We start from the raw sequence: 16,095 nt of genomic DNA, 5'->3' as shown, positions 1-16,095 counted from the left end.
CTTATGTGGAGGTTCTGGACCTGGCTTAACAATAGAAATACTTTCCTGTTCTTTACCTCGACACGGACTTCCTTTTCTGGATATGACTATTAAAGTAAGGAATGGGAAGTTGGTCAGTGATATGTACCATAAACCCACTGACAGGAATAACTTGCTAGCATTTCAGAGCTTTTACCCAAAATCCCTGAGGGAGAGCCTGCCCTATGGGCAATTTCTGCGGCTGTGAAGGAATTTTTCGGAATTGGGTGCCTTTGACATAGAGGCAGAAATTCTTGGGCAAAAACTACAGGACAGACACCACCCGAGCATTGTGGTGAAAAGAGCAAGGAACAATCACAGGGAAGCTTTGTTGGAAACACACACACAAGAGTAGGTGGACAGAAACATCTGCTTTACCACATTCAATACGGCATCTAATCACATCCAGAAAATAATTACCAAAAACTGGCCATCCTGAACTCTAATGGGTTAGGCCTGGAGTGCCCTCTTTTCTCTTTCAATAAAAGTACCAGTATCAGGAACATTCTGGTACACACACAGCCTTCTGGAACAGGATGCGGAGAAAGACCTAACCTTACAACTATGGGCCTACCACCAGTAATGGGACACTATAAATGTGGTGGCTGCAAAGCTTGCCCTCTGACCACCAACAGTAAAATGATAGAAGTGGGTTTACCTACACCGTGGGAACAACAAAACCATACCACATGTAAATTTAGCAATGTGATTTCTCTTATTAAGTGCCCGTGGGGAAGTTTATACGTAGGGGTGACGACCAGGCGAGTAAAAATCAGGATTCTGGAGCATATGAGGAACATTAGATGTGGAAGGCTGACAACGAAACTAACAACCCACTTCAGTGAAATGCAACACTCCGAAAATGTTCTAAAATGGACTGGTCTAGATAAACCCTACATCTCCCCCAACAACGAGGGATGCGGCCCAAGACTTGTTCCAACATGAACAAAGATGGGTACATAGGTTGAAATGTAGCAATCAGGGACTTAATTATGTCATTCCCTGGTACCACCTGAATGCCAATAGGTAAATAGGACAAAGGGGACAGGAGCAGGACCAGATGAGTTCCACCCATGGGGTTTCCCTTTTAGTACACTTCCCCTTTATGCAGAGACTATGGAGAGATGGGGATTAAACAATCCCGGCCCAAGGGGACCTTTGATACATACAGAGAGAGAGAAAGGAATCTACACAGACAGTACAATACGGGTTCCCACATGGATGGGTTAGTGACTTTCCTTGAGCCCACACCGCACTGTTGAGGGACACTCACCAGGGTTCTTTACCCACCCATGCCTATGGAGTACATCCTTCCTGGGGACACTTCCGGTTAGTCCCACTCAAGCTACCTTTTAAGGATGGCCACCAAACATAGCTCCTTGAGACAGTGGCTAGCCATTGGGCACGGACTACATGTGTTTTGCTAACTATACCCCAAAGGCTTGAGACATAAGGCAATATTATCAAATGTCTGCGGCATTTGGTACATGGGTAACCCACTTTAGGAAAGAAAACAAAAGCACCAATAGGCATTCCATTGACTTGCACCCGTTTAAAGATGGCCGCCATGCTCGGCTATTGTTAGACACAAGTAGAGCAGGGCCAGCCTCCTTTGAATGGGTGATGTGACACCGTCAGCGATTGTCATGTGATCCAGTACAATTTGGTAACTGAGGAGAGAAGGTATAAAACATGGTCTCACGCAGGCCTCCAGATCGTAGGAGGGCTGCGAGTGATGCAGTAGATACGCCGAACCCTTGAAGAAGTAAGCCACACATAGGGCGGGAACGCTAGCTCAAGAGGGGAGCAACTTTTACTTAGTTATCTATTTAAGATAATGCTATGGGGATGGGGTACTGTTCCCTACATGTCGGGCTGCTATTTTTTAGAGAGAAGAGGCCAGACACTTAAGCACCCAGTTAAATACAGCCTAGGGCACCTGGGCTTAAATAAATTAGGAGAATTAGAATCCTGCATGCCCCTTTATGGGGACCAGAGCGATCCAGATGGACACCACGATTTAATGACATCACTAGTAGGAGTTCAAGTGGAGAGGCCCCACAACGCCTCTAAATCTATGGGAAGTAGACACCTTATACCCAATCAAAACAGAGTTAAGCAATACATGAGTAAGGATAGCTCAGTCCTTGGCAGCAAGGGGACATGAGCAGTAGCATCCTTAAATGGGAAACAGTACATACAGTCCTGACCTAACAAGGAGCATATCTGTACGATACACAACGGACCTTAGAGAAAGGCCCGTAGAGACATGTGAATTTGGCAATGAGCAGTACAAATAATTTAATAACATGATTATGGTTCTTGATTATGTGATCTAGTTACAGAGTTTGATACAGGGCGGTGTCCTACTCCAGCCCTGTGTTGAGGGGAATTCTAAAGCAATTCGGGTAAGAAAGCATGTTTGTGTGTGTATAAATGTACATCTAAATAGTTTTTAATCAAGATCACTGTGTGGTCAATTTTATGGAAATAATGTCACGCGGTGCTGGGCGCATATTCAATTGTGAAATGATTTGGCAAACTACCTGTGGTCCCAATGGGGTTCACGACACTTGGTGATGCAAACAAGAGAGAGGGACTAGCAGGAGACATAATGGACTGTTAGTATTGTTGTTTGATGTTGTGTCTCTCATTCCACTAGGGTACAAAGACGAGTGTGGTTACTCCATTTGGAACCAAGTAAGAGAAAATCATTCCTTATTTCTGAATAAATGCTGACTAGAGCATATAAAGTGGATGCATGAAGCACTTCTAGAATGATTAGAACCCTGAAGGAGGCCACAGACCCAGTAGGGCTAAAACAATTGGCTGAAACATGTCGGTATGAGCAGAAGGGGTGTAGGAGTGGTAACCTCTCCCACACACCCATCAGCCAATTTTAATCATGTCAAGTGGGACCAAGAATAAAATAGACACAATGGTCATGACTTTGGCAGTTTTATTGACTTCTTTTTCTCTACATTTTTGGGATCCCTCATTCAGGAGAAATGCCACCTTTCTATTTTCTTTCTTTTCTTTCTCTAAAATATCAGCGCTCCATCCTGAGTGTTGGTCTGCACCCGGGTGTATGCAGCTGTCCAGTGATGAAGCAAGTCACTATTTAGTGGGTGAGGGCAGTCTTGTGCCACTGGAATCAAGCTATCCTGGCTGATGAGGGGTGAAACTCCGAAACCGGTCCTAGGATGTTTGTTTCCGGTCCAGGGAGGACCTGGCTTGGCAGTCCGGGCTGGACTGTTCCCATGAGGCACAGGGTCAAGACTGATTTGCATATGGCCAGGTCTAAACTGGGGTGGCATGGTGAGCAAAAGAATGATGCATTTAACCCAGGTCTCTTGACTGGGGGTGAATGTTTTGATTTGTTTCTGCATTCCGTCCATCAAATTGTGTGTATTTTGAGGGCAGTCTTTAACAAACCAGTTGGTTTGCTTCAAGGATATGTACTTTTGTCTGTTCTCCTCTTTTTCTCTCTCTTGTTTCTCGCTCTCTCCGTGATGTGGTAATGCCATTGTCACTAGGGTGTACTTTTGTGATTACCACTTGGCTGTGTCTCCACAGAACTGAGTTTAGCTTCTTCTTTTTATGAGTTTAGTGGTTTATAGGGAGAGCAAGAGGAGGCTCTATCTCCTGTCTCTTTTATTGTGTGAACATTGGTTTACAGAAACCTAATACTAAACATCAAATTGTGCAAGATCTTTGAAAAATTACCAACATTGCTGTTTCATGCTATTCTGTGATACTGAATCCAGCCACCATACTTTTCCAAATTCTGTGCACAGCATATTGGCTCACTGCGTCAGACTTTATTTTCTGTTCCGTTGCATGAGGACAGCCAGTTCTTGTTCTCTTTTGTGTTTAGAGAGAGAGTTTTGGCATGGTGCTGAGTTCCACAAGGGTATACAGGGGCCTGTCCATTTTTAACCAGATCTTGCCAAAGAATGTAGAATCTCTGCAGATGCATTACAATTCAGTTCTTGTGCATCATATTGATGCCCTACTTCAGATACAAGAGAACATTGGAAACAGGATACGATTGCACTATGAAATCACCTGGCTGAGAACAGACATAAAGAGTCCCCAGATAAACTGCAAAATTTGTCAAAAAGGAGTGCCATACTTGGGACAAATCATTGACAAAAGAGCAAGAAAGGTGTCACCAGGGAGATTTGAAACTATCCTTCAGATGAATCCTCCCAGAACACAAAGAGAAGTCAGAATGTGGAAACCAAACTTTTCCCTTGTGACTAAGGGCCACATCTACAACCATCTCATTTTGCGAGTATCTAATTGCGATTTTTTGTGACTCACAATTAGAGACTCACAAATTTAAAAGTACTAACGTGTCTCAGACATATTAGTGATCCCAAGGGGGTTGCAATGGACCTACCTAATAAACATTAATTAGGTAGGTCACAATTTGCGACTTTTTGGCAATGGGTATTAACACAGGGACCACTGCCTGCTCTTTAAAAATGTTTTTGTTTCCAGTCGCAAAAGGGAAGGGGTCCCATGGGGACCCTTTCCCTTTTGTGAGTGGCTTACCAGCTACTTGAAGTGGGTGGTATACTGCGATTGTTTTGCAACCTTATTCTGGTTGCAAAGGAATAATACATGCCCTCGACTTGCTATTAGGAAGGTACACACTTGACATGCCCCTTCCTAATAGCGACTCGCAAACCCTCTTTTGTGAGTTGATATTAGGTTACTGACTTGTAAAATAGGATTGGTATATATGACAAGCCATTTTAGCAGTCCCAAAAGGGCCGCTTTTCTGTTTGTGACCACTAAAAACAGTTGCACCTGTACCCTCAAAGGCTTTACTGAGGTTGACACACAAAGATGTGCCTGATCCACCTCCATGTGACAACAAGTATTTAAAAGCTTTCCTAGAGATGGGAGTAAGTCTCTGTCAGGTACTAGGTATGCCTCACTACAAAAAGATGTTCACATTGTTTTGCAGTGAGAGGGAGGGCTACGCTCTCTCAGATGCATAGAGATTCAAGAAGATCTGTGGCTCATTTTTTGACTACCTTTGACCCTGTAGTCACATGACTGCTTGGCTGCCTTAACTCGGTGGCTACCTTAAATGTGAGGCTCACAGGAGTGGCAATGGATATTTCACAGTTGGAAACAGATTTGTGGGTGAATCTGCATGGTATTGTGCACTTGTGGCCTGCACATTTAAATGGGCTTACACAAATGAATCAAGTGTTTTCTCAATATTGCTGTCAGTAGCTGATACATGGGAAGAGCTTAAAAAGATTACAAGAAGATGTTTCAGAAGCATAACGACAGGGTTGAATCAGATCAGGATGTGAGAAAAATGCAAATGACATTTGGATATCAGCCGATGGACACCATTGTTGACAGACAGTTTATTGTTTCTCATGACACGATACTTCCATGGTCCAAGACATTTAGGAAGAAATCCAATGGTGAGGATATTTAGGTAGAATTAGTTTAATTACAGATTTAGGATGCTTGCATAATAATTGTGCCATCAGATGAACGTAGGGAAAATAATACCAATAACACTAAGTCACATAGGGAGATCAGGTGGTCCCTTCAAAGAATGCAAATGGACTTTATCGGAATGCCTGTTTGTAATGGGTTGAGATATATCCTGATTAATGTGTGAATTTTCTCTGGATGGGTGGAAGCCTAACCAACATGGAGATATGACAGTCTCACTGTAGCTAATTTTGTTGTGGTTGTTGATACCTTGGTATGGATTAATGGTTTCTCTAGGGTCAGATTACCAGACTCATTTAAAAATGAGGTCCTGAGAATGATTTGTGCAGCATTACAGATTGAGCAGAGATTAAACTGTAGCTATCGACCAGAAACCTTTGGCATTGTCGAACAGCTCAATAAAACCATAAAGTCCTGATGGGCAAACGTTTGTGCTTCCACATCATATGAAATGGCCAGATGCTTTCACATCGGTGTTGATGAGTCTCCAAAGTATTCCTGACATGGTACTAGAATACTGCAAAGGATTGGCTGATGTGGTGCATTCTGTATCGCAACAGGTTGAAGCTGCCACACTAAACCTGCATCAAAAACTCTGCCACAATTTCAGTCCCAGTTATGTTATGATAATAACATTTAATATAGAGCTTGAATCACTCGGGGGCATTTCGGAACTGCACAGCTGTAGCAGACATAACAAAGAGGTCATTGAAAGAGCAAGGCTTTAAACTGTTTCCTTAAAAGGCAATAGTTCAAAAAAGCACTAATGTCCACAGGGAGTCTGTTCCAGTAGACAGGGCCAGTTAAGAAAAAGATCTCCCTCCACATCTAGACAAACAGATGTGGAGGACACACAGCAAGTTTTTGTCCATTGATCTTACATTTCTGGTGGGAACATACAGTTTAACTTTCTTTTGGAGGTAGCCAGTAGCATTGCCCCTTATCGACTTGTGTGTAAGGCAGCAGATCCTATAGATGCTAATGTCCTTTACTGGCAGCCTATGAAGCGATTACAGTGAAGGAGCCAAAAGAGAACCCAACGGAAGATTATAGATGAGTCAAGCTGCTATGTTCTGTACCACTTGGAGTTTGGCCACTAACGTTTCATTAGCTGCTGCCAGAAGAGAGTTCCCATAATCTAGACAGCTGACTACTAAGGCTTGCACTAAAGTTCTTCTTGAAGAGAACGGTAAAAAAGGAAAGATTCTGCGGCGAAATCGCATATTATGAAAACACCTACCCATAGTATCCAAAATATCGACTTTCATAGAGAGGGATTTATCCATTTTTATACCCAGAAACTTAACAGCTTGTTTGGGAGAGGGGTCGGATCCTAGTTGGGAGGGCCACAACTCATTAGACCACATAGTGCTGGCTTTGCCGAACAATATGATCTTGGTCATGTCTGAACTCAGTTGTATGTAATTGTCAGTCATCCACCCAGAGATGGCTAGCATTCCTTTCATATATTGATCTTTAGTTGAATCTAAGTCAGCATCAAAAGTGAGAGTCAGTTGCGTATCATTGGCATAGGAAATGATTCTAAAATCAAAAGGCTCCACAATCTTTGCCAGGGGAACCATATATATGTTGAACAAAATGGGCTCAAACATGAGCCCTATGGCACACCCTTATCCAAACATATCTTACTGGAGGATTAAGGGCCCAGAGTGATAGTTTGGAATCTTTCGTTCAGGAAGTTGTGAAGCCATTTGAGGGCCTTCCCCCATACACCAATGTCCTGCAGCCTCTTCTGCGGTCTTCTAGAATGAGAAACAATATCAAAAGCTGCGGAGAGATCCAGCAGCACTAGAACAGTAAGGCCGTCTCCATGCTGTGTCTTGGCCTAAAACCGGACTGTGAAGAGTCCAGGATTTTATTCGTTTCTAGGTAAGCTGTTAGTGGTTGTTAATTCAGCCTTCTAGCACTTTGCCCAAGTTTCTTTAGAATCGGTAAAACATGCGCGGCTTTCCAATCCGAGAGAAAGGCGCCAGCTTTCACTGAAAGGTTGAAAATTGATTGAATAGCCAGAGCGGGAAAGCTGACTAAAGACGCCAACATTTTGGGAGTATAGATATCCGAAGGGGAGCCTGACTTGGCCAAACTCAAAGACAGCTGACCTCTTCCAGGGAAATGATTCAAACTGAGTTAGTATGGGGGTCTCACCTACTGCCAGTTCGGGTTCCATGCAGAGTGTAAGGGTATCAGCAGAGGGCTGGGAGTTGAATTTTAGATAGATCTGAGAGAATTTACCCTTGAAAAGGTGGCAAGTGAGTCACATAGCTCATGTGAAGCAGAAAAGGGCCGCAAACAAGAATGAGGGTTGATAAAATCGTGAATAATTCTTACAAAAAACTTTCTGTGTGTTTCCTGCCTGTTCAATTTGGTTGTAAACAAATAGCTTATGAGTGGATTGGATATAACAATGATATCTTGACAAAGTTAGTTTGTAAGCGTCTTTGTCATGCAGAATTTTGGTTCTGCGCCATCTTCTCTCCAATATTTTACTAATCGCTTTTTCTGTTTTTATCGAATATATGACGTTACAACGCAAACCATTACAATGCATACTTTTACATCGCAGGTTTTACAACGCAAATAGCATTACAACGTATGTTTCTACTATGCATGCCATTAAAATGTATTTTCAGTGAGATATATCAAAACTACCATTACAACGCATTCCATTACAATGCATAGAAATACAACGCATACCAATGCATAATATGTTTTTATTGTTTATCACTAAAATTTCAGTAAGTTTCATTTTTTGCATCCAACCCCTGGGACGGGTAGCAAGGAAATAGAGGTTTTAGGTGGGGGGGAGTATTAATACTCAGGTATTAATTTTGATACGCGGGTATTTTTATAGTACCTATTCACTAGAAGACCTGGGTATTAATAATAACATTTAAAAATAAGTTTAAAAAAACTGCAAAATTTATACATATATTTACAGCATTTATTATAAAATACACACTAATATCAAAGGCAAAAAGAGATTATACATACAATCAATTGGAAGCACATAAAACGGCTGTCGTTCAAGTATTTTTATTACAGCCCCTGACCCACCATCTACACAAAGGTGCCGATTCCGATCCGGGTCAGAAAGCACTCCAACCGAGTCGGATCTGGAGTGTTTTTCGACCGAGCCAGACCCCTACAGTCCGACCGAGTGAGTACGATGCGCACGTATGCTGTCGGACTTGGTTCGGTCGGACTCCCATAGAAGTCAATGGGAGCCAGTTGTACGATGCCTACATGCGCTCCCATTGACTGAATGGGTATGTCTCAAAAAAGTGCACCCCCTACATTGGGTACGCGTCGGTGCCATCCGCACCGTACATGTCTGTGTTGGGGAGACCCATAGGTCTCCCCCAGTGTCCGAGTCGTAGGGCTGCGGGTGTCAGGGGGTCCAACGCGGACCCCCGAAGTCCGACTCCGGGAGCTTTTGCGAGGCAGACACTCCGGCTCACGCAGGCTGTCTGGCGCGTGCATCGTACTGGCTCAGTTCTAAATCGCATCCATTGCACGCCACGGTTAGCTTCCGACCGAGACATACGGAGCGGTTCGGACCCGGAAATGACTCGGTCGGTGAATCTCAATTAGCTCACATCGTACTTGCTCGCTCGTACAGCTGTACGAGTCGGCTGGAAAACACGCGTATGGCTCGTATTTTTTCCAGCCGGATCGCGTTCGGTGCCCATCCGACCCGGATCGGAATCGGCCCCAAAATGGCTGACATTCCAAGAACATTTTTACACAAGACAAAATAAATATACATCTGTTAGGTTGTGAATCACGGGAAAGAATTGTTTCCAAAACATATTTTCTTTTTAAAGTCTAATTTACCCCCCAAAAACATATAAAAAGAAGCCATCCACCATTTTGTGCTCCCTGGTACACTGACTTCCAAGGTTACTACACACAGCGGGAGTAGCAGGATAACTTTTTTGACTTACCAGTTGTACACTGCCATCTACAGACAGACGTAAGTGTATGTTTACAAATAAACAGCTTTCAAATGATTACACCTAATTCCCAAGTACTTACAATATATTTTTAACTTATTTATAGCATTTACTGTATTTGAAAAGAAGCCCCTAGTCTAGGGCAGATATTCCTGAAACTATCCATGAAAAGTAAGTGAATCTATTTAACAGTAAAAAGCCCATAAGCCAAAAAATAAATTATAAAATGTTGCTTTTGATATTAACAGAGATTGGACATACAGCAACACCAAATACCAACATAGAACAATCAAACCTTTACAGAATCAACTGTAAGTAAACTGTAAAAAATTATCTGAACCAAAAAAAACGTTATTGATATCAGAAATAATATATTAGCAGGCACTGATCCGTGATATGTTATAAAATTAGTATTTTGTCTTCTTCATGTGTTTGCCACAGGGAATGTGCTCAGGGAAAGTGCAGGTTGGTGGGGGGGGGGGGGGAATTCACTATTCCAGCACCGACCAGTGCTTGCCTCAGGGACGTGATGCATGGTGGTGTGGGCAAATTTACTATTCTTACTCTAAGAGGTGCTTGTCTCAGGGAAAGTGCTGGATGGTGGTGGGGCAAATTTACTATTCCTACTCCGACTGGTGCTTGCCTCAGGAAAAGTGGTGGATGGTGTTGGGGGCAAATTTACTAGTCCTACTCTGATAGGTGCTTGCCTCTGGGAAAGTGCTGGATGGTGGTGGTGGCAAATTTACTATTCCTACCCCGACAGGTGCTTGCCTCATGGAAAGTGCTGGATGGTGGTGGGGGCAAATATACTATTCTTACTCTAAGAGGTGCTTGTCTCAGGGAAAGTGCTGGATGGTGGTGGGGCAAATTTACTATTCCTACTCCGACTGGTGCTTGCCTCAGGAAAAGGGTTGGATGGTGGTGGGGGCAAATTTACTACTCCTACTCCGACAGGTGCTTGCCTCTGGGAAAGTGCTGGATGGTGGTGGGGGCAAATATACTATTCTTACTCTGAGAGGTGCTTGTCTCAGGGAAAGTGCTGGATGGTGGTGGGGCAAATTTACTATTCCTACTCCGACTGGTGCTTGCCTCAGGAAAAGGGTTGGATGGTGGTGGGGGCAAATTTACTACTCCTACTCCGATAGGTGCTTGCCTCTGGGAAAGTGCTGGATGGTGGTGGTGGCAAATTTACCATTCCTACCCCGACAGGTGCTTGCATCAGGGAAAGTGCTGGATGGTGGTGGGGGCAAATGTACTATTCCTACTCTGACCGGTGCTTGCCTAATTAAAAATTAAAAATTAAAACTGCAATTTTCACATTTTCATTCCTGTTCTTTGTCAAGCATGCAATTAAACAGTGTTTTTTTTTGCAATTGTCAACAGGTCAAATCAAACTAACGTAACAGTGAAGAGGAACACATCTTTTAACACAATAATCAGATCATGCCGATCAACACTGAAGAAGCCAAACTATACAAAGTAAAAATGATCACAAACCACAATTATTTCACTTTTTTGCAGGTTTCAAGTTAAGAAGCATTTTATTTGAAAAAAGCCTAATTGCATTAAAAATTAGAGCCTCGCAAATAAAAGCAAAATGACTTTTTTTCTAGAACATAAGGACTAAACTTTTTCTTTACAGGCAATTTGCAAAACTAAAATGTTCAAAGCAAATAAATAAGAACATTTCATTTTTCAGAACCAAAGAAGCTAAAGCTCCAAACACCACAGAAAGAACAACTGAAAGAAAAATTCAAAGAAAACCAGCATCTACACCAGGACTTTCCGATCACACAACAGAAAAACCTAAAAAAGGTAATCTGTTTCATTGTGTCAAGTCTCTCCAAAAATGACCTTTTTTCATCAAAGGTATCAAGGCAGCAAACAATTCCAAAGCAACATTAACAAGCCAATGCAATTAAATCTTGGTACAGTTTTGTTCAAAAAAGCTGTAAAATTATTTATGTACACATACTTTACCCTTGCAGGCAAAATATTTTTCAAAGCAACCACACACAAAATCAATAAAACACTGTTTTCTCTTTTTCTTCTTTGTACAGAGAATGGCAACAAGAAACCAAGCCAAATATTTGAAATCAAGCAGGGGAAATAGACTGTTAAGTTACAGTGGCTACGTTTATTGTAAGGAGAGATTAACTGAGCCCAGGTGTCATTGGAGGTGTGTGCATTAGTACTCATCCCATTGCACAGGCAGAGCGGTTATTCTAGGTGACACTGTTGAAAGGACCACAAAGCATAACCACTCTGCCTCTGCAATGGAGATAGAGTTAAGAGAAAATATACATAAAATGAAAGCCCTGGTACCCACCCCCAATGAACTCTGTGGCTCAGTTTTGAGGGAGGTATCACAAAACATTCCTATCCATGTAGCAAGTTGTATTCTCACAATCCCCAAACTATGCAGAATTATACAGCGTACAAAAACAGGCAAGCAACCCCCTATGTGTAACACCCCAAACCTTCTCTGATACTAACATTTCTCCTGAACATACAGTAACTGTTACTAATGAAACCTTTCCTTTGAATGACAACAAAAACCCATTAAAAGAATTCTAATCTTTAGCACACCCCATAATCTTGTTCAGTAAGAGTCTAGTGATATTTGGACGATGGCTGGAACATTTAAATCCACACCCCACCCATTCACCCAAATATACCCTATTCACACCAACATTAATTATCCAGTAGTGCCCTTAGTGTACAGTTTACTCCCTGGTAAACAAACCTCAACATACACAAAATTTTTGTCAGTGATAAAAGCTAATAGCGTGAATAAAAGTCCTAGAAAAGTGTTAATTAACGTTGAATTACCTATGATTAACACAATTACCAAAATGTACATGGAAACTCAAATACAAGGATGTTTTTTTCAGTCTTCACAGTCATATTGGAGAAAAATTCAAAAAACATCCTTAGTTGAGGATTACATTTCAGACAGTAAGCTGCAACTCAAATTGAAGAAACTAACAGCACCTTGCTTTGTTCCTCCTGACAGTGTAGATGAATACTACACATCGATTACTGAATCTGAATATTTTACTGCAAATGAGGAGAAATTTGCATCCCTTCTAAATTACTTTGAAGATACATGGTTTGGCCATCTAAGCAAGTCAGGTTGCAGAAGGAAGCCATGATTTCCATGTGAAGTGGTGGAACTGCTATTCGACCTTCTTAGAGGGAGGAGCAAAAACAAATAATGCCATAGAGGGATGGCACAACTCCTTCAACAATTCTATAGGTAAACCACATCATAACTTCTATCATTGTTTGGGAAATTTTGAAGAAGGGGCAAAGTTTTCAAAAAATGAGAATTGAGCAGTCATTGACTGGTAGTCTGAACCCAAGAATTTCAAAAAGAAAAAAAGAAATGACCGAGCGACTATTGGATGCAATTCAACAATTTTTATCGATGGTGGCTTCAGACTACCTAGACAATATTGCACACATCCTACATTTCTAATCTACTCTAACCCCTAAACCACCTTACTTGCCTGTTTTGACAATGAATTTCCCTAATTCAATTAACTTTTTTCTAATAATTTTTAAATTATAAATGAAAAGTCGGCTTTCTTACCTTCAGTTGTCTTCCTTTTTCAACACTTGTACAATTCCATATTTCACAAAGAGTCTTGTGCAGTCCATTAAACCATGGTAAATAATCAATAATCCATGATGCAAGCCATGTCCTCAGTTAAACTAACCAAAATGGACACAGTTTGGCAAAGCCATTTCTTACAGCGAAAATTGTGCTGAAAACTGTACTGTGCTCACCAACAAAAAACGCATCCCCCTCAAACAAAACGGTAAAGATAATTTGTTTGGAAAAAAACGCAACAAGAAATCGACCGTTGCAATCCTTTATCAATCAAAATCAAGCAAAAATAACACGAAAAAGAAAATACATTTTGAAAAATTTGCAACAAATAAATCCATTGATGCAATCCTCCCTCGACCGAGATCCAGCATAAGTTTCAAAAACGATATATCTATGTTTTAAAAAGTCCCAAAAAGTATTTCTGCGATCCATGAAATCTTTGTCTATGTTCCTTCGATCTATCTGATGATGACGCAATACCTTTATTTCAAAACCTGTCGAATATAAAATATTGAAAAAATATTGCTTTCATAACACTATGGTTTAATAGAAAAGGTAATCATTCTTTTAAATAATTCTATTAAATCAAAAGTTTTGCATTAACAATCAACCCGACGTGGGCCTAAAACTGCTACCTGCATACAAATGTATTTTGGGTTAAACCATACTCCTTACAATAAACTATTCCACCCTTAGTCTATTTTTAATAATTTAAATGTGCCTTATCTGTACGCAGCTCTTCCTTGCTTCTGATCCCGACCGCGATGATCCTCGCACTGGCGAAACTTACATATAAGCGGCAACATCATCTCTTTTTGAAAAAAGGAAAATAAGGACAATTTCTCTCATGCATTCTAATGTAAAACCGTGGGAAAACCTACCAAAAACAATAGAAAGTATATGTTACAATACAGTTTAAAATCTATGTTTATTTTAAAAAAATACTACCTTTATTAAAGCATTTTTAAAACATTTTTTGATTATTTTTTCAAACTGTATTATAATTGTAAAAACATAATAAAGTTTCCTACAATCTATCATTGTGCCAATTTTTTGTTTTGTAAAATATTACATTGTTTATTTGTTATGTTTATGTTTTTACACAATTTCTTTGTCTATTTATGCTAACTTATGTTGCACATGTATGTTTTTTAATGTTTAAACTATATTAATATATTTTTTAAGGATTATACATTTTATTAAATTAAATTTAAAATTTATATTCATTTTTTTAACGAGAGCATATAATTACACCTTGATATTAAATCACTCCCCTACCATAAAACCCAGTGTTTGGCTGCATATTCCTTCTATTAATTTTAACATTATATATTCATTTAACAATTTAACAATAAAATAATCCACAATCGAATTAATAATTAATACTCAAGTATTAAAATGAATACACAAGTATTAATACCCCCCCCCCCCACCCACCCAAAACCCTTGTTTTCCCAGAGGATAGGCGCCAACCCGTTTTTATTTATTTAAAAACATGTTTTTTAATTTTCAATCAGTGAAACTAGGGGGTTTATTAGGATGGCAGTCGGAAAATCTCCCCGACCGCCATGGTAGCGGGAAAAAACCTCCTGCAAGGACCCCGGCATACCCACCTGTCCATTTAGGATGCTCCGCAGTCGAAATCCGACCGCGGTGGTCGAATTCTGGCAATTAACAATGCGGCCGTTGCTGCTGACAGCAGCACCGCTGCGATGTGAAAAGGAGCATGTCCTGCATCTCCCTGCACTGCGTGGCAGGGAGTGCATAATGCCTGACACCCTGCACCCACACCCCCCCAACACATTGGGGGCCCGCTGTGGGCCCCCGGAACATGTCTCCGCCATCCTTTCCATGGCGGTTCCCCAGCTGCAGAAACGCTGGCTACCGCCGGCATCTTAATCGTGCCAGCGGTGCTTGGCTCTGATCCACCACAATTTTAGCGGTCCAGCTCTGCCCACCAGGCAAGCAGGCGGACTGCGACCAGCAGAAAGTGGTGGGTGATAAGTCACACCGCTGCGGTCACGACTGCGATGCTAATCGGACCGGCGGTTTTCCGGGTTTTGATTACGGGCAGATGGCCGCCACCGGTCCGGCGGTTGTCACCACCGGATCGGCGGCGGCAATCCGCCCACCATCATAATAAACTTCTAGATATTAATGAATGCTCAAGTATTCAAATCAATACCTAAGTATTAATACACTCCCCCCATCCAAAACCTCTGTTTCCCAATCATCCCATCTCAGGGGATAAGTGCAAAGCACATTTAATTTATTTTTCTGATATATATTATATTTTGGATGTATATTATTATTTTAAAAATATTAACAACTTTATTACATTTTTCAATAATGCTCAAGTATTAAAAATAATTCCTGAGCAATAATACACTACCCCACCCAAACCCCTGTTTCCCATTAACCCCATCCCAGAGGATAGGTGCCAATCCCTTTTAATTAACTTTTTTGATATATATCTTTTTTTTAACTACAAACTTGTAAACCAAATATTAATTAATTCTCAAAAATTAAAATTAATACCTGAGCATTATTACACCTCCCACCCAAAACCCATTTCCCATGCATCCCGTCCCAGAGGATAGGTGCCAAAGCCTTTTTATTTATTTCAAACATTTTTATTTTAATATTTTCTACCAGTAAAACTAAATAATAATTAATACTCTTTTTTTTATATATATTTTATATTTTAGATACATATTAATATTTTAAAAATAATAACAACTAAACGAAAATATTTATAATACTCAAGTATCAAAAATAATATCTCACCATTAATGCACTACCTCACCCAAAACCCTTGTTTCCCATGCACCCCGTCCCAGAGGATAGGTGCCAAACCATTTTTATTTATTTAAAAGCATTTTTTTTAATTGTCAGCCAGTGAAACTAAGTATTAAAGAATGCTCAAGTATTCAAATTAACACCTAAGTATTAATACACTCCCCCCCATCCAAAACCCATGTTTCCCAATCATCCCAT

Source organism: Triturus cristatus, chromosome 5_1 (assembly GCF_964204655.1).
Source record: "Triturus cristatus chromosome 5_1, aTriCri1.1, whole genome shotgun sequence".
Lineage (NCBI taxonomy): Eukaryota > Metazoa > Chordata > Amphibia > Caudata > Salamandridae > Triturus > Triturus cristatus.
Note: the sequence above shows the minus strand (reverse complement) of the source record.